This window comes from Triturus cristatus, chromosome 2_1, assembly GCF_964204655.1.
Source record: "Triturus cristatus chromosome 2_1, aTriCri1.1, whole genome shotgun sequence".
NCBI lineage: Eukaryota > Metazoa > Chordata > Amphibia > Caudata > Salamandridae > Triturus > Triturus cristatus.
The window spans coordinates 1,032,559,654-1,032,580,185 of NC_140581.1; the positions used below are offsets into that span (position 1 = coordinate 1,032,559,654).

Here is a 20,532-nt window from a genome sequence, read left to right on the forward strand (position 1 = left end):
TGTTTAACAAGCATTTACAACGCAATAGGTCTCTCAGTGACATTGTTTTGAGCTATTAGCATTGTAAATTACATTGGTCTCATTCTACTGGGTTCTGGACATAGACTGCGTCACAAATATACACAAAATGCATTTGCACTGTCATCGTGCAAGTGATCTCGTGTTAGTTTACACATTTCACACCCCATGCCCTACCCACCACCAACCCAAGTCTGTCGGAAGAAACAGTATAGTTAGTTTTACATTCACAAAAGGATTGTATCAGACCATGGGCGCGAGCCTGCTCTGGCCAAGGGCTTTTCCGAGCATCAAACATTTTCAAACGCAGACAAAAAATTATTTGCCTCCGTTTCCCCTTTTTTCCTTTTCAACACTCCGCGACGAGCCCGTGCTCCTCAGACAGATTTGGTGCACACAATTAAGACACATTACCAAGGCCCGCTTTTAAAGGCTCCGCGGGCCTCTGATGCAATTGGAATCGCTTTTTGAAAACACAGTCCGTTACTATTAACCACAGCAGCAGAAAAAACAGGAGGGGCTAATTCTATATGGTGAAGTTATGCGGCATCCGTGTTATGTTACATTTAGAGTGATTGCCTGTAAATGTATGCCAGGTCACACAATATTTACATCCTGGTTTTCAGTCTGCCCTTCTAGTCACCACTTGCATCACCCTAAACCCTATAGCTCCCAGACTGGCTTGTTTCGAAACGTGAACTTCTGACAGGCCTGACATCTTTGTTCAATTGCATGCTGGTACTTGTAGTGTCACTTGTCCCATTATTTACCTATGCATGAAGGGCTGCCGCTACCAGCATATGGTGACATGAGTGGGTTTAGTAACTGTCACACCTGACAGGGGACACCTGGAGGGCCCTGGGGCCGCACAGGCCCTCAACATGACAAACCAAAATACAGCAGAAACGACACGAAAAGAGCGTGTGAGGCTGGCGGGTAAAGCCGGAGACAACACAACCCCACTCACAACCCCCAGACGAAACAAGCACACAACACAACCCCACTCACTTCATGACAACCCCCTGACGAGAATCACACAACACCACTCACCCCATGACTCAACTCCCAGACGAAATTAAAGCAAACAACCCCCATGCAAGAGAATTACACAGCCCCGCTCAACTCCTCACACAATCCCCAGAAACAATCACACAACACAACCCCACTCACCTCGTGACACCACCCCCAGACTAGGAAAGCACACAACCTCACTCACTTCATAAAACAAGCAAAACAGAACGTAGCACCACATAGTGGGAGGGCGAGGGCTGACCGCGCATGCGTGGTCTCTGTAACTTTCGCGTGTCCAGTGGCGACGCGTTTGGCCGGTGCAGGCAGCGCCTGTCCCCTTCCGGGGCTCCCGTGGTGAAGAGGGAGCCCCGGCGCCAGAGAGGAAGTGCGGGAGCTGAATTCCCGGGTCCCAGGTGAAGAGCGGCAGATAGCAGTGCGGGGCTCCCATGCCTAAGGAGAGAGCCCCGCGTCGTGCTGGCAGAAGTATAGAGGAGCTGGAGTGCTCCGGAAGCGCGCCGCAGCCAGCCACCGTTCAGGAGGATTCCCCCGCAGACCGGGTGAGTGGGGGATTCTCCATTTGTCCAGTGGTTGTGCCGAAGAAGGCACAGTGTCCATGTTTATTTCCAGAGCGGACCCGCCGTTGCGGGCCGCTCCAACGATGGGGCGAGTTTAAAAAAAAAAGAAAAAAGTGGAAGTGAAACTGCATGCTGGCTTGCGAGGACGGAAAGGGGATAGGGGATGTGCACACCGTGAGCCTGAAAGCGCGTCCACAGACTACAATCACCAAAAAGCATGCGCGTGCTCATCTCCTGTCCCACTTCCGAGGCAAGTCAGCAACAATACATCTCGCTGGCGACAGCGCTTCCGCGCTGTGTTCACCAGTCGAGACCTAAAAATGACTGGTAAAGGCTAACGCTCACCTCTAAAACATATTCCTCTGGAAACAGTGCTCTGTATAATAATCACACTGGTAAATTGGAGAAAATGGATTCATTCCAAAAGTTCGACAGAAAATCGGAGAGAAGCATCTGAGGACCACTCAGAAAAACATTGTAGAACATTGTTAACTGTAATTTGTAAAAGGTTAAAGGCCATTATTTTAACAGAGGACCAGAAAAAGGGAAACATGAGGAAAGGGAAAAAAAGGTAAAGAATACAACACATCTTTTCTCTCAGAACAGGAAAACAGCACAACAAATAAAGAGAATAATACAAAAATTATTCCTTGACAAGGCTCCATGATGGAGTATGCGTTCAAGAAATGCTCGATGTGATCTGCAATGCAGCCTTCTCCCAGCTGGTCCTTAAACATTAGGAGGAGCTTAAGGATCCAAAGTCAGAGGGTTCGTTGTTTCACCACAAACGTATTCCAATCTTTCATCAGTAGTTTTACTCTCATTACTCTCTTCGGTGACCAACAACAGAATATCAAAAGTGTTATACCCCTGTTCAGAAACAGAGTCTCCTTCACTTTGAAAGGGAAAGAACTTGAATGCATGCTTGGCAACATGGTCAATACTGCAACATCAATCATCTGAGTGATAATATTCCCTTTGGTAATTCTTACAACTTTCATGGGCCTATAAAACTTGGCGTAATACTGTTCCTACAAATTAAGTAGGCCTGTGTATCTGGACAGCAAACTTAAGAATATGGGGACTAAGTCCACATATTATCAGAAAATATTGGCCCAACACCTACTTCGCTCATAGTGCCCCATCTGAACCCCTAACATTACCAGGGTATCAGACCGCAACCTCGAACAGGACCACTTTTATTTCCCAAAGAAATTGTGGAAACAGATCTACCCTTTCGTTATTACTTTTGCATGCCCAAGGTAAATCCAAAAAAGATATGAATCTGGCTTTTCAAACATTTATTGAAACAATCTTAAACTTGTATAGAAAATGTGAGATGCAATTATTAGGCAGAGCGTGCCAACCAGCATTACAAGAATAGTGAAAAAGAAACAGTTTAACCATTATAACTTTACTATATGATTATCCTCCTACCTAATACTATCTATACTATCAAGAGCATAGTGGGAGTACCCATGGCCAGGTCCATTAGGAGAGCCTAACCCCCCTCTCCCCCAACCAGCGTATGCACAGCGTTCCAGGATAATCCAAGCCGAATTGCTCCTTTGCTGAATGTAGCGTAGAGGCAAAATAAAAGCACTGTTTCAATATCACTGTGTCAAAGGTGCAGAGTGGATGCGATGGTTTGTCTGAAGCCTTATAGCTGCCTCCAATTGGACAATCAACCACAACTGCATTGTGTTCTATGTGCTTAGCCTTAGACAGTAGACAAGCAACATGATGATGCTTACTAAGGAAGGAGTTGCACGTAAAATAGCTTCTGAGTATATTATCGCTTAAGTGTAAAACATGTAGAAAGTCACCATTAGAAAAAGAGGTCAGGCTAAACCGTAAAGCTAAAATGGAGAACCGGGGCGGGCCCTGGTGTTCCATACTACATTGGGAGCGTATCTTCTTTGACCAGAAGTTTTATCGCAACTACACCTCTCAGAGAGAATCCACAACTTGTAGCTCTGTGCAAGATATCCTGATGTAGCTCAGATTTAGCGCGACATTCCTCAACCGTTAATCATACTCGGACAATCATTCTCACATTCTTTTTTTCAAAAGAACTTATTCATGAAAAACATCGGACAGATTTTTATACCAGCAGTCTCCTTAGTGTAATGAAATGGGCTTACTCTAGAGCTACAGTGTAGGATGAAATACAGTAAGACCACAACCTCTTCCTGATGGTCTGACACAATGCTCTGTGGTTTGGATGGCTAAGAGTACACCATCTTCTAAGTAATGGCTAAAACATTCACCCAGACAATTGAAGTCAAATCATACAAGGTTAATTTCATGCCAACAAATGAGCTCAAACACGTCATTGGAATTAATGTGTACCCCATGGTTATTGACTATTGTCTCAAGGAATTCTTACTTGGGATATTCTAACACTTTCAAAGTTGTCACTCTTTCCACAAACTTAACTTCAGGCCATTTTGATCAGTAGTCTACAAGAAGACATTCATACTGTAACTGAGGTGGCATTTTCCTGAACAGACCAGAAAAATCCAATTCTAACTTTTGCCAAGCAAGCTCCAGCCATGGTACAGGGTGCAAAGGAAAAGTGGTCTTCCTTAGATTCTTATAACACACCGAACGTTCCCGATAACTTCACAATGCGATCCACTTCTGCATCCATTTCAGGCCACCAAAAATGTGTTCTTAAGAAGCTCTTAAGGGCTGAAATGCCCATGTGACTGGTACAGACAATTAGTTGATGGATGCCTTCAGCTGTAAACTTTCAAAACAAACCTCTGAACTACACTGACACCTGGACAAGAGTGCAAGGGCTATTCTTGATGGCCAACCCTTACAGGTGTAATCTCTCATGCGCTTAAGAACATCATCCATTAATTCCTCAACGTATGAGAACTCTTCAGTCACAGTTCCATTTTGTAGCGCGCACGCATCCTTCACGCTTGCCACCACATCAACCTCCTCATTCTGTTGATCTCCTGTGCTAGGACATAGCAACCCTTAGTCTACCTGTTGTTCCCTGGGACAAACAATATCAAGTAGCTTCACAAACCAAGGGAGGTGATAGTCTATAACCTACATAAAACTAATCATTCACAACATAGTACGGGGCCTAATAATGGCTAAACACTACTGTCTATGCCAGTAAGAGAAGACCCCTCATCCACCCACTGGTGTATCCCCTCATCCGGTTAAGTTATTAACTTTTCCAGATGGGCTCAAGCAACCCAGTGGTAGCTTGTAGATGTTCCTTTCTGGACAAATGCAAGGGTCCAGATATAAAGAAGTTTATGGGTATGCCCAGAATATCTTATTTACTGGGTACCCATACCATGGTTAAAAATTGATTAACGCAAATCAAATGAACATCCTATATTGCCGACATGTTTCTGCCAAAAATGTCTGTCCATATGGGTCACTGCGTTCAGGACTTTTCTATATCCATGCCTTATTCCTAATGTGAAAGACCATGTTAGAGAGGAAACAAAAGGCCTTATATTAATGACAGAGCCCACTTTAAGTTCCCTTTAGACCTCATTAGCTGAGAGGAAACAGGCAAATCCCTGTAGTCACACTTATGCCAATGCCGCCTGCGCGGCACCCATCGGGTTCTCCTCTGCCAGCGCGGAAGTGGATTCTCTCATTCTGTCGGAGGGATCAGTGTTCTAGGTACGAAGCGCTCAGGGTCACTATCACCATCTTCACCATCAACGCACTGAATGATGGGATTTAGAAGTGGTTCAAGGAGGGGACTAAGAGCGTGGCAGGGAAGCCCATTTGAGTTTTCTTGATACGATGAAGGCCATCTTATATATGGCTTATAGTAGTTAAAGAAACAGGAGAAATAGATTACCTAAGAAGGTGGGACCGTGCCACAGGTGTCTTCCACAGGCTCAAGGGCTAGTTTGTCTGTATCTCATAAAATAAGTGACTAGAATGGCTGAATATTAAACACAAAAAGATGGACGGAATGTTGTACATTGTCAAACGTTCACCCCCAGTCACAGATCTGGGTTTAATCCATCGTTATTTTGCTACTAGGATGCTTGATTCCAGTTCAGGGAAGACATGTCTTGGCAGTTCGGGATGGACTGTTCCCATGAGGCACACAGTGTCAAGACTGATTTGTATATGGCCATGTCTGAACTGGAGTGGTGTGGTGAGCAAAATAACAATGGATTAAACCCAGATCTGTGACTGCGGGTGAATGTTTTGCCAATGTGCAACATTCCGTCCATCATCTTGTGTGTTTTGCTAGAATGGCTGAATAAACACAAGAGGTTAGCCGTTAAGTCTGTGGCTATAAAATGAACATGTGGTTGGACGATGACCAGCAGCATAATGAACAAGTTACATCCAGAGTCTGGGTGTGAGGTTTTGTTCCGTGGGTTACTGTCCAACATGCAAAATACACATTATATGTTTAGTTGTGATTAAATTAAAAGCATACTTACCGCTTGGTGAATGAAGCGATCACACATAGTAGGTGGTCACATAACGGATTCAATTTGTATGGATAGTGCTCAAGCCTTTGAACTCTCACATCTGGAAGGTGCGAAAGCCCCACTCCATGGTCTCCAAGACGCCACACTGGCAAACCTTAGGGACATGCTACATGCCGCAACATGTATCATCCAGAGACTGAAGTAATCTGATCACATCACCCCCATCTTGATGGAACTCCATTGGCTCCTCTTGCCGGCCAGCACCACCCTCAAAACCTGCTGCATAGTTTACAAAACCATCACAACGAGCACCGCTGCTTATCTGGAAGGCCAGCTCACCATCTTGGCAGACCCGGAGCAAGAAAACCATCAGAGTGCAGACTAAGAAGTGTAAAAAAAAAAAAAAAACAAGACAACAGGCCTTTTCCATCTATGTCCAAGGATCTCGAGCCCATCCCAGTGTCCATCAGGACCAGCCTAGCAATAATTTTTTTTTGGGGGGGGGGGGGGGGGGGGGGGGCGAGGCATTTATATAGCGCCAGCTCGACCCAAAGGTATCAAAGCCCTTTACATGAGCACCAGTTACATTAGACATTCATTTTTGTTAGGCACGAGGAAATTGAGGGATTTGCCCAGATTCACAGGAAGTTTACAGTCCCTGCCGAGACTAACCCGGTTCCCCAGCTTCGAGGTCAACCGTCCTAGCAGTTAGGCCACATCCTCTCCCCTTCCTTCAATTTAGGAAAGAGTTGCAGACTCAACTGTTTAACGAACAGTAAATCACAATGCATTAACCGTCCACAACCAGAGTTCCACTCAGATTACTTGTTTACTTTAGGATTGCCTTTGGCCATTTACAGTGCTCCGCTGCCTGCTTGCTAGGTTTGTGCTATAGAATTACCATACACATACATAATATATTGTAGGATTGGGGGAAAACGAACAGGAGAAAAAGCAAAAACTACACGAGCTACTTGAAAAGATGGATAAAAGGTCATCTGGTTTGTGTACATGAAGCAAGATGCCACAGTTGTGATGATAAACACAATAAAAGACATGTCCGCTTGTGATTCAAAAACTTAACATATATACCTGATCTTTTGGCAGAGGTTGGTTTTCGGGTTTAACCAAAACTTACATTCTCCGCATTGTGGAATGTAAAGTGGAATAACATGATCGCCTAGAAAGGAAGCAATGAAGAGATTTACTACAAGACATTTGCATAATGTTGGCCAGAAAAAAGATACATCTATAAAGCTTTTCAGTGCTTAATTTAATTACACGCGCTATATTTTTTTTAAAGTGCCTCTAAACAAGAGTTAAAAAAGCCTCATTAAAAGTACTGCACCACTTGTGGCATTCTCACTTCATTTCTCACATCAAATCATGATTTTTGCTATACAAGGCCTCTCCTTGCACAGAAATCTGAAAACGTAATCAAACCGAGGAGAAACAGATACTTAATCAATGAATGCGGCCCAACATCCAAAAGTGATGATGCATTCAATCTAAATAAGCATCTTGTTGCAAATAGCACTGGGCCAAGGCTGATCGGCCAGTTCAGGTTTCGAAATAACCACAGAAAGTAAATTGAATCTACTACAAGAAGTAGTCTTCAGATGGATTCCAACCAACACCAGAAGAACGGTCACTGAAGTCCTCATCACCAGTCAACTTTACTACGGAAACGCCCTCTACGCCAGAACCACCACCCTCCTCCTCCTCCAGCACCTCCAAACAATCCAGAACGCAGCAGCAAGAATCATCCTGGACCTGCCCAGACAAGCCCACATCACCCACCACATCCGTAGACTGCACTGGGTACCAGTCAAAATTAGATGCCACTTTAAGCTGCTCACGCACGCCTACAAAGCCCTCCACAACATGGGACCCGAATACCTGAACAACCGCCTGACCTTCCACCAGACACCTGCAGTCTGCCGCAGTGGTCCTCGCCACAGTCCCCAGCATCCTTCGTACCTGAACCAGAGGACGCTACTTCTCCCACCTCGCAGCCAAAGCCTGGAACAACCTCCCTATCCACTTCCGAACGTCTACTTCCTCACCGACTTCAGGAGTAGACTTAAGACCTGGCTGTCCAAGTAGCTCCACCTCTCACAAGCACCTGGATACCCCTCTGGTTAATTAACGCACTCGACAAATCCGGTTGATAGTGTAGTCATGGCCAAGCCATTCACTGACCAAACCACCTGCAAGTCACCAAACAACCATCCATTCAAAACATGTGGAAAGTAGTACCACTGAACATGTATAAGCTGTAAAAAGACGGCCTCCCAGGTGCCTCTCGCGAGGACTCCATGGTGATGCTAGTCACTGAACAGCAGAATGATTGTACCAGTTGGTCTGGAGCTCTTAGGATACTGGTGGCATCCTGAATATATGGAAGAATGAGAGTACCAAGGATTCTCAGAGCCAAAATATCAAATGAAACCTTAAAATACCTGGGTACATGGTCTACTGGTGCACAGAAAAAACTAACAAGATTTCAACAATGAATCAAGTTGAGGTAATTCTACAACTGGAGTCCCCCAAATTCCTCTGATGGGACATGATGCGATTGCCACAAGGCAACCATCTTCTCAGTAGGTTTACAATTTAACTTTCAAGTGAGGTTGAGGCTATGGATTCACTCAAATCTAAATATTTAGGGAACAATAAGAAACAGAATACCCATGGCAAACTGAGGCTTCCAAAGTAGGAATGGGGTATGAATCTTGTAAATAATTTTTAATGTTCTAAGGAGGTCATTTGAAGACACTATAACAATAAATACAAAATGGCTGGTTACTGAAAACGTATTCACCAAGCCCCTTGCGCTCTAGTACGGTGTGAGAAGTTCATCATCCCATTCAAAAACAGCTACTGTCAGCCACATTCAAACCTCTATTGTAGTTAACCAAGATATAACCCAACAAAACTTTCCATTCCTTATGTTCACCAACGAAGATCTAAATGGATGGTTAAAAAAATAAACATCTAACCACAAGGCTGAAACTTTGCTGGCCAAGAGACATAGCGACCTAGTGGAAGAACCCTACCTCCACCCAATAGTGTTGCAATGGCAAAGAGGGATGGACTGGTGCGCACTGCAGGATAAGCCTTTATATGAGGCGAGAGGATGTCAGTATGATCGTGTATGTGGTAAATGGCTTGGCTTGTGGGTTAAAACGCGCAACTGGCTCGGTCTTCTCGCACCGGATTTTAAATTGTCATGATGTACAGAAAGAATTGTTGGCCGCATGGGGCTGCACAAACGTTCCACTACCGGCGCAAGCCCTCCTCAGAGCTTCGGCGGCCTCGGATCATGGACCCCAGACACGGCATTCCTAGCGGGCCACAATCTTGCGTGCAGGTCGGGTCTGATCATGTGGCCACAGGAGACAATAGCGGTGGCCGCCAGTAACAGGATTCCAGTAAGGCAATCACCAGAGTGTACAGGAGTGGTTTGGGGTATCCACTACTTCTGTGATCAGCGAGAATGCAAGCGGATGACAGAGTGGTCCAGAACACTCAGAGTGCGACAGTCATCTTGACGATCGTAGCTATGCCTCTCAGGCCGCTTTTTAAACTGCATTATTTGCCCCCACCATGTTCACCCAGCTAATCATGCCAAGTTCACCACAAATTTATGATTACAGGTGACAGGTTGTATGACAGGTCAATGGAGGGCAGGTGCAAGACCCACACCTATCACTGACTGAGAGCCTGCTAATGTGGGCACTAAACTGGCTTCCAAACTGCCAGGTCCAGATGCTTTAATAATTTAGTCCATCGCAGCTGCCCTTCCCTGTACCATTCATGGCATGCAACTATTTGGAACATATGTTTCGTATGAGCTTTATGCTTATGGCTACCTTCAGGTTGTTAGTTTGGAAAGGGAGTCCAGCAACTCCAAATCGCCAGAGCTACCAGGCCATTCACACTTACATGAAAGCTCCGTTATCCTAACCGTGACAAAACTGAAATTTGCACAGTGTACTTTTCCCCACCATTCCATCTCAGTTTCTAGGACATTGTGTACATAAATTTCCCGGGTCTGGATCAAGTCTCTCCAACAACAGGTTCAATAAAACATGGCTGAGGAGTGGTGGATAAATATCAACTACTCTCTCAACCACAAGAACAGCCTTCAAAATCAAAAGATTGTGACTGGGACACATAGGATGCCTATATGAACCTAGTTCTCCTTTAATAACTACACACCTTGTGCGTGACGGTGGTCTAAGATTGATCCTCTACCCACATCCAGTTGTCCAGTATTGGCTGAATCAACAGTGTCACTTTGCTCAAAAAAATGTTACCCTAGGTTGGTAAGCAATTATTTTTGTCTCCTTGCTCGTGAACTCACTAACCTTTTTCAGGACCAGTATTTCAGTCTGTTCAGCTCCGAAAACAATACTTTCATGGCTATTTGCTCAATTAAGTCTTATTTAAGCCTGAATGCGCAGCGCTTCCTAGGGCCAGTGGGATGCTATATGGATTCCCTTCTATTCTTCCCCTTTTCAAAGTTCTTTCACGATCCAGACTGAGTGGCATAACTGTACGTTTATAGCTCCTTCCATAATTTTTGGCATGCTTTCTGTCTTTCATGGCTAGTGAAGGGGTGTCTGAAAATTGTGGTGTTGCCTCACCCATCTCACTCAGTACCTTAAAGAACTCCAAATCCTTCACCTCAGGACATAAAGACTAGAAGGATAGGGCATCACAAGTTCTCCTAGGAGATAGCAATTTTTTATACAGGAAACTTGAGGACCCAAAACTTTGGCTGTCAGCGTCAACCACAGGTCACATTTTTTTTTTTTTTTTTTTTTTTTAATCAATTCATCTCACAATACGCCGACATTAAACTGCAAGCTAAAGCTGATTTTTTAAGTCCTGCAAAAATTTGCTGTTTGTTATTTTCCCCATCTGTGCTGATGAACCAGGAGGCAGCCACCAAAGCCTATTGAGACTTTTTTCTTTTTAAGAACCTTTGAAGCCATCAGATTCCTCCCTCCCGTAGCTTTGAATTGTGGCATTCAGCTGTTCTTTCAAGTTCCATTCTAGGTTCTCCTCTGGTGGTTACAGGCTGTTCAGGACCCTGCAATCTAGCCCTATCGAGATATATTTATTTATCAGCAAAAGTGGCATTTTAGATGCTGTTGCTTGAGAGCAGTGTCTAGGAACTGCATAACGGATAGGGGTGGATGTTAAATTCCACCCCACCAGCGGAGATTTGGCCACCTTACGTTACGCTAGTAACGCGAAGTTCCAGCCTTTTATAGCGAGCAGGCTCGCTAACAGTACGTTGGTGAACGCCAGTAAGAATTGGCATCCCCTAGTGTAATTTGTGGGTACAAGTAAGGCACCTGGTGAGATTATCAACGCACCACATGAAAAGGACAGAAGTGGACCGAGACTGAGCAGTAAGTAATATAGTGGGGTGTGGGTCACACAAATTAGTAATTTTAGCTGTAAAATCACATGCAGTTTTACAGTGATGTCAGTACTGTTAAACTCTAAATTAGGACCTATGTGGTAAATCCCGCCCCAGTACTATGAAATTACAAATCCAATCCCGCTCAAGACTGGGAATTATTGTGGGACTGACTTTTCTGATTATAAACTCACATGGTATTTCCAGTTCTGTGAGGTTTAACGCATAGATCACCTGCTTTGAGCAGATGGTAAATGTTGTGGGGACGTGTAGGAGGGGGTCAGAGGGACTGTGTTATCTGACAAAGGAGTATTGTATGCTTCCCCCATAAGAAAAAAATGCTGATACGGCATTGTTGTTGCAGCAGCTAGAGACTCATTCGAATTTACCTTGCAGAATTCCTGCACTGTAAATTTTGGTCTACTTATCCAACACTCGGGGGGCTCATACTCAGCTGACTCGTATTGAGGACCTTAGTCTTTTCATATGGAATAACCAGACGGGATGCACAAGCACATCTTACCCCCACCCAAAATTAATAGTTTTATCTCAGTTATGATAGAAGTGCATCTTGCTGCATGCTAGAGTACTTGGGTTATACCACAAAAAAAGCAAAACAGAGCCTATCCTTACTAAGCAACTTTACAGTAGTAGCAAACATTGCTCCAAAAATATAAACACACGATTCAATACTTTAGGAGCTGCAAAAGTAATTTTCAGACCTGCTTTTTACTAGAGTCACCAGAAAACAGTCTAGAGAGACCAAAGCTGCCTGAAAACTGATACGGGAGTGCTAACAAAGTCACTGATACTTTAAGACATCGCTATGCAAACAGAAAAATTCCCTCAAACGAATGGGAATTTTTTTTTAATTATTTCTAGTATTTCATCAGAATTCATAAAAGTGACATGTGACAGGATAACGTTTCAATGTACATAAATATACACAAGGTCCCACATTCACACACTCAATACATACTAACCACAAATGCAGCCATACGCATACACTCTCCACACAAGAGGAATTAACGATTTGTGATATGGTCAGGACTCAAATTGGTTCACATTCATGGTACAAGATAGGCATCAAGTAGTAAATGGTCGTTCATGTGTCTTGTTATAGAAGGTGGAAACAAACGGAGGCACAAGATTCTCAAGCGCCAACGCTCGTTTCAGTGTCTAACCCAATATGTGTCACACCTTCATCAGGGTAGTCAAATTAGTTGTGCGACACAAGAATAGATGCGCCTGAATATGGAGCATCTAAGTGAATCCGCAACAGTAAGAGGATCGGTTGAAAAAAAGGCTAAACAAAGAGTCGAGACATTCAAATAGATACAGCTGAGGGGTAGGCAAACAAGACGTCATCCAACTTCACTTGAATTGTAGTTCAGAATATGAAAGGATAATTTTTAGAGTTTTGTCCAATCTCCAAGGGAGTAGCGCTCAATGGCGCGTATTCAGGAGAAAAGAGAATACATCCTCACTTATATATCAAACGCGGCGGTCTTGGTCCTCCTGCAGCATGCGGGGAACAACATTTCCGTAGTGGGCCAAATCAGCCGAGTCACTCCTTCTCCAACACTCTCTACAATTCCAGCTCCTTCGTGACCCAGGATCACTGGAAAGCAGCCTTCAGGGTCAGCAGCCTTCAGGGTCAGCATCACTCAGAGTGTAGGCGCCAGTGTGGCATACAGTAGTGGCAACAATCTGCAAGAAATGGAAGTTACCTTAAGTTTTCGGCATGGTGAGTAAATAAAGTTCTAACAAGCAAAAAGGGAAAATAAGAAAGTTACTTCCACTCCCTAGAAATGCAAAAACTGGCAGAACACAAAGGATGTCACGCAGAGAAGAAGAACTCCACGACCATAAAATGAAGTACTTCTTTTATAACCGGCATGCAGACATTAATGTTTAACTTAACTAGAATGGGCTGGGCCGATTACATAATTCAGAGCTGAACAGTTCACTAAGAAAATGCAGCTGGTTTGGGCAAACAATATGGGGATGTAACCAGAGTTTAAACTTTATGCTAAACAGCAATAGACTATGCTAAAAAAAAGGGAAAGAAAATGACAATTCTAGGTACCTACAACAGCGACATTGTCGAATAAATGAATGAATGAATCTTGCATTTGTAAAGCGCAACTGTCTACGATTGGAGCATCCTGGCCCTGAGCGGCAATAAAAATAAAGTTCACAGCGGATAGAGCATAGATGAACATAAGCAAAGCTCCCTATACAAGAGAATAGCATAAAGAATCAGAAGCTGCAAAGATCCAGGTTTCCAGTTGTTTTCTTGAAGAGGTTCTGAATCAATGAACCTTAGATGTCTGGGAAGGAGATTCCACGCTCTAGTCCCCAGGTTCCTCAGGAGAATGGTATTCTGGGAAATAAGGACTGTTGATTATTAATCAGTAAGGATGGTAGAAAATATCAACTATCACAAAATGGTGACAGCAAATTAAGAGGCTGGTTTTCAGCTCAAACCAAAGGAAAAGTTAACAAAACCGAACGCTGCATCTTTTCAGTAGGAAAAAGGGAGTCATGTTTCACCAACATATCACACAGGCAGAGCGAGTCTCTGTACACATGTAAGACAGGCAGCAGCAGCAGAGCAAGCTACTCTTAGTGCTGAAGAGGACAGATAAGGGAGAGCTGACACAGATACTTTCAAAACAACCAGAGTTCTAGCCCACAAAGCGACAGTATTTAAAGAAAATTAAGTAATGTCATAATGGCTATGGGTTAGGCCTGGGACTAAAGACTTACAGTGTGGCAGGTTGAATTTAAAAGCAGTAATTTGTTAGTAGATACTTGTTTCTGCACTGTGTGTATTTATTTGGGAGCAAACACAGCAAAGGATTTTTTTTCCCTCTTTGTCCAGATATACGCCAAATAATTCTATTTTTAAATCCAAAATATTCTGCCTGTAAACGCTCAGCTCAGGAATCACATTTCTTGGCCAACTCTACTCAAAACTTACAACATACAGGACAGATGAACACTCCGTAGCCGCGATTGAGGGAGAAGTACAAGCTGCCACGCAAACCAAAGGTGAGGGCATCTCATGGCTGGGTTTTCGGTTGGCTCGTTTTGTGTGGCTATTACCGCTCTCATCTTCCTAACAAGTATGGCTGACACTCGGACATGAGCCTTCAGTCAAAAGGGGTGTCAAAGCTGAAAAATCTCTTGATGGGAAATGGGGGTTGATCGCAATGAAATTGTACTGAAGCACGCTTGCTTGCATATTCATCAACCAAAGAAGGCACTCTCGCTGCCTTGCGATGCAAGTTAAATGCTCGAGGGGTTGGGTTTAACCTCCTGTGGTATGGAATACCACCAAAGGAAATATGCAGATTGTGTGACTTGGCAGCTGCAACTTGGTAGCTATTTGACCAAATGACCAGAGATCTTCAGGTACTGGAGTCCCCCAAAGCAAGCAAGATTGGCCAAGTGGCACCACTTGTCCAAGGTTAATTTGGGAAGCAGGATGACCCAACTCTGGTACATACACTCTGGTACATACTTAAGTAGGTAGGCTGGGCTACATGGTAGGGCGCTACATTGGCTCATGGACTGCCTCGCCCATCGAACGCAACAAGTCTACTTGAATTCTTACAAGTCTAGACTGATGTATATGAACAAGGGAGTACCCCAGGGATCATGCCAGAGTCCTACTTTGTTTAACTTCTATGCGGTGCCATTAGCCAGAATCGTTAGAGCCTGTGGTGTGGAGATTGTCATATACACAGATGATACTCAAATACTATTCTCCTTTGGTAATGATTCACACAAAGAGAAGAGTAAATTTGCAAAATGCATGACGAAAGTCACTGCTTGGATGAGTAATAACTGTCTCCAAATAAACAGCGACAACACAGAGATCATGCTTTTTTGCAAAGCAACAGATTTAGTCAGCTGACTGGTGGTCCGTGCAACTCTGCTCAGCTCCTGCAGGTAGTAAAAAAATCTCAGTGTGAAGTTGGATTAAACTCTTTTCATGAAAGATCAAGTTAGCTCTACCTTTGGCATCTGTTTCGCCTCTATGAGGCTTTTTAAAAATTATTTTTAAATAAAGCCCTTCAGTGACTTGAATACAAAGGTAACAGTTGGTTCTGTCGGGTATGGATAATTTCTTTAAACTATTGAAGCATTCCTTGAATTGTTACCAAGGGAAAGCAATTTAATCACAAAAAATACACACAATGAGACCATAAAGGGTATTCAAGGTTTTATAAATTACTTCATTTATAAATACCCAAATTGAATTGCATGGCTGTCAAAATACGAAAACAAATAAAGAATTTTTTTGTGACAAAGTGACATATGGTGCTCAGTGACGTGGTGGTGGTGCGTAATATATACAAAGTGACTGTGAGAATTTCGACGATTCAAAAAGGCCAGAAAAACAGGTAATCGAATAGGTCTGCAGGTTGAGTGAATAAGTCTTTATGCAGAGTCTTTCAACTGATCCGGGGGGTGTTTGTCGACGTTTCAACCCTGGAAGCGCACTACTGTCTAGTCAATGCGGGTCTTCATCAGGACATAGAAAGGAGGTGACAGCCTGTAGAATGGTAAAGTGTATGGTCAGGTGTATGTAATGGGGATACTGGGACTATTCCAGCATACAAGGTGAAAACTCACCTAAGAAGGCCCAATGTTGCTTATAGGACGTGTTCAAAACTCTTCGTTTGGTAAATGTTCAAACAGGAGCAAGATTCTCCTGTACCACATTAATTCTATGAGAAAGGCGGGAGTGGAAAGTAATCACTAATTGCCCTTTGGTTGCTCTGTTGGATCAGGTAGGTGCTTAGCTATACGCTAATATGGACTCACCCAGTGTTGAAATGTGGTTGTATTCTAATTCTTCAGTCGGGTTTCTTAAAAGTCTCAGGATACTAATGGAGGGGCGCAGGCGTTAGTCCCTGTTAGAAATGGGGGTCTCTAGTTGGCAATGGCTGGCCACTGTCCAAGTAGGGACCCTTCTTCCTAAGTCAGAGTAAGCAGCCTACACCCTTTGACAACCCCTGCTCAACCCTGTGGTAACGTAGCACGAGCAGCTAGGCTTATCTCAGAGGCAGTGTGTGAAGCATTTATGACCATACACAGTAATACAATGAGGAACACTACAAATGGACACCACTCAAGTAGTTATGAAAAATAGGTATTTTTATATAGACTTAATCACAAGACCAGTAACAGTAAAAATCCACAATACTATAAAAATATAATTACTTTAGAAATGCTGCAAGGAAAAATAGTTCAGGATGCGCAAAATGATGTTTAGTTCAAGGCAGGGGTCTCTGCGACCCTTTTACTCACAAAGTATCTGGTTCCTGGAGCAAAGCAACAAAAATGTCGCTAAGGCGTTGTAGCGATCAATTTCCTCACGCTAACCAGCAATGCGTTGAATCCTTACCGCGAGGGAGGATGATGCGCTGGGTTGCGGGCAGGACAAAAGCGACAAACTTCCTCACGCTAAGCCGGTGATGCGATGAAATCCTTGCCGCGAAGGGAGGATGATGCACCGAGCCTGTTGCGTGTGCGATCTTGCTGCGTTGACAAAGATGGCGCTCCGCGAGGGAGCGACGATCCGGATTCGATGCGGGGAAACTGGCGAACGCTCGGCGTCCGCGCTGCGATGATCCGGTTGCGATGATTTCCAGATAGCGGGCGTTTTCAGGCCCGCAGACAGGTACTGCGATGATCTTCGGATAGCGGGCGTTTTCAGGCCCGCAGACAGGTGCTGCGACGATCTTCGGGGTTAGCGAGCACTCGGCGACAGCGGAGCGGCGATCTTTCTCACGCTCACCAGCTGCAGCGGCTCGCTAACGGAGGTTAGTGACGATTTTCAGCGCTCTTCTCAGCAGTAGAACTAGAGGCCCTGGAACACACAGGAGCCTCACCTGCAGATAGAAATCCTCGCTGGGAGGACACAGGAGGCTGATGGTGGAGTCTGATGTGCCTGAGACTCCAGCAGGAGGCTAGCTCTCTCCTAGCCCTTGGGTGATTGCTGTAGCACAAAAATAAAAGTCCAATCAAAGTTCTTTTCCTCTTCCTGAAGTCCAGTAGTAACAGCTGCAGGCCAGTGCCAGAAACAGCACACAAGGCACAAGGACAGTCCATCTCCTGCAGATTCTTGTAGTCCCACGGACAGAGGTTCTTCTTGTTATCCAGGAGCAATACCAATTGTAGGGGTTTGTGCACAAATATTTATACCCCCAAAGTCTTTGCTCTTAGGGGTCCCAAGTCTCTGAACCCAGCCAGAACCAGTTCTGCCCAGCCCTGGAGCACTTTGTTGATCAGGCTGCATCCTTCCTTTCAGAAAGAGGGGGTCTGCCTCAGACGCACAGTGGGAGGTGGAGCCAGCGTTCACCTTGCCAGGCACAGTCCTATTCAAGTGCAGGAGCTACCCCTCCCCTCACACCAAGGCAGGTCGCTCTATTCAACCCAGGTCTGACTCAGCCTGCCCTGTCCCTCCAAAACCAGACAGCCAATACACATCATAGCAGAGCAAACTGGAAGGCTTAGGCAAGAAAGTACCTATACTCTAAAAGTGGTAGTTTCAAACACAGAATATAAAAATAACCTTCACTAAAAGATGTATTTTAATATTCTGAGCTCAGGCATACTAGATTCGTTTTTCTACCATGTTCTGTGGGTCAGTTAGGACTATAGAATGTAATAGCCCAGACCTCCCATTCTGGCCTATGGAGAACAGGTAGCCTTACAGTAGTGAAAAACGAAATGGGGTGTAATTCACTACTAGGACATGCTACATACATCAGGGCATGTCCTACCTTACACATACAATGCGCCCTATTATAAGGGGGGCTTACAAGATGCCAAGGGAAGGTTTAGGGGCTGGGAAGTGGGTGCACTTCACAGCCAAGATGGCAGTTCTGGACTGCAAGCAGACACTGCAGTGGCAGGTCTGAAACACTTTACAAGCTGCTTCTGTGGGTGGCACAAACCAGTGCTGCAGGCCCACCCGCAGCATTCGGTTTACCAGCACTGGGCACACACAGGCCACGCTACTAGGGACTAACAGGTAAACCAAATAAGCCAATCATGGATGTACCAATTCATATGTCATCTTTACAAAGGGAGCATTCGCGCTGTGGCACTGAATGGCAGTGGCACAGCGCCCAGAGCATCTATAACCAGCAAAAACAGAGGAGACACAGCGAAAAAATGGAAGGGAGACTCTCGCCAATGGTGCCAGGTCTAACAGTCCCGTTTCCTCCAGACGTGTTAATCACTTCTCTGTCCGTGCACGGAGAAGGCTAACGAACCCCCGTGTTAACTATCCAACAGAGCAACCAAAGGGCAATTAGTGATTACTTTCCACTCCCTCCTTTCTCATAGAATTAATGTGGTACAGGAGAATCTTGCTCCTGTTTGAACATTTACCAAACGAAGAGTTTTGAACACGTCCTATAAGCAACATTGGGCCTTCTTAGGTGATTTTTCACCTTGTATGCTGGAATAGTCCCAGTATCCCCATTACATACACCTGACCATACACTTTACCATTCTACAGGCGGTCACCTCCTTTCTATGTCCTGATGAAGACCCGCATTGACTAGAAAGTAGTGCGCTTCCAGGGTTGAAACGTCAACAAACACCCCCCGGATCAGTTGAAAGACTCTGCATAAAGACTTATTCACTCAACCTGCAGACCTATTCGATTACCTGTTTTTCTGGCCTTTTTGAATCGTCGAAATTCTCACAGTCACTTTGTATATATTACGCACCACCACCACGTCACTGAGCACCATATGTCACTTTGTCACAAAAAAATTCTTTATTTGTTTTCGTATTTTGACAGCCATGCAATTCAATTTGGGTATTTATAAATGAAGTAATTTATAAAACCTTGAATACCCTTTATGGTCTCACTGTGTGTTTTTTTGTGATTAAATTGCTTTCCCTTGTAAACAATTCAAGGAATGCTTCAATAGTTTAAAGAAATTATCCATACCCGACAGAACCAACTGTTACCTTTGTATACAATTGCCCAGGTTCTGAGGGATACTGGGTTACCCCATTGCTATTTTAATTAGACTTCAGTGACTTGAAGGCACAGCTAGGAAGATTCTTGTCTAGGCTCTCAGTCGCCTGGACTATGGGAATGCCCCATTGACCTCAGTAAACAACTCTATTGCCCAAACTACGGGTGGTCCAGAACAGTGCCATACGGCTAATCTGTAACCTATCTTGCTTGCCTTCGTCTCCGATCCTTAGAAAACTTTATTTGCTGCCTATTAGGAAGTGTGTGGTCTTTAAACTTTGTTGTCTGACACAAAGCTCTTCTTAAGTCTCGGCCAGCTTATTAGTCTTAGACTATACTCAAGATATCCGAGATCTTCGGACAAAGTGCTTTTGGAAATCCCGCGTATCTGTACCTCAAGATTTGGGAGTTCTTGCTCTTACGCAGCCCCCCCACCCCCTCATCATTGGGAAAAACGTCCTCTTAGCCTTAGTGCTTGCCTAGATTTCCCCTCCTTTAAGAAACGGCTTAAAACTTTGTTGCTTTGGACTTCTCTCTTTTCTTCTCTTGTGCAGTGCAGAGATGAGATACTTCTTTGAAAGAGTCGTGCCTGATATCCAAAAACCAAATAATAATAATAAAGTATGTGCTATTTATATAGTGCACGCCTGGCTGAAAGGCAGTGCAGCACTGTACAGAACCAAAGGCAAATATATAGTAAACAAGCAAGTGGATGACTGGCTTGGTTGTGAGATTGGAAGTTAACAATTTCTGCTTTTTTAATAGTTATTTGAAGGGTGTGTGTAGCTCTATCCTAAATTGCAGCAGGGATGGGGGCAATACCTATGAAAAACAAAAGTTACTTACCTGTAATCTGTGGTTCCCCAGTATTGGTATCTTTCATAGGTTCACATGCTTGAATCATTCCCCATTGTCGGAGTGGGAGTCCCACGGTACATACAAACAGCAATATATATGCATATAGAAACCATATCATGGGTAACCTAGAACCAGGAAGTAAAGTAGCCAGAAAACAAAAGGGAAAAAATCCTCCACTTT

The 20,532-nt window shown here is 44.2% G+C and overlaps 1 pseudogene; it reads right to left on the bottom strand.

Annotated features, from left to right (window-relative positions):
* The window catches only part of LOC146866276 (alcohol dehydrogenase class-3-like), a 177,471-nt pseudogene that overhangs the window by 25,299 nt on the left and 131,640 nt on the right, over positions 1-20,532 (bottom strand).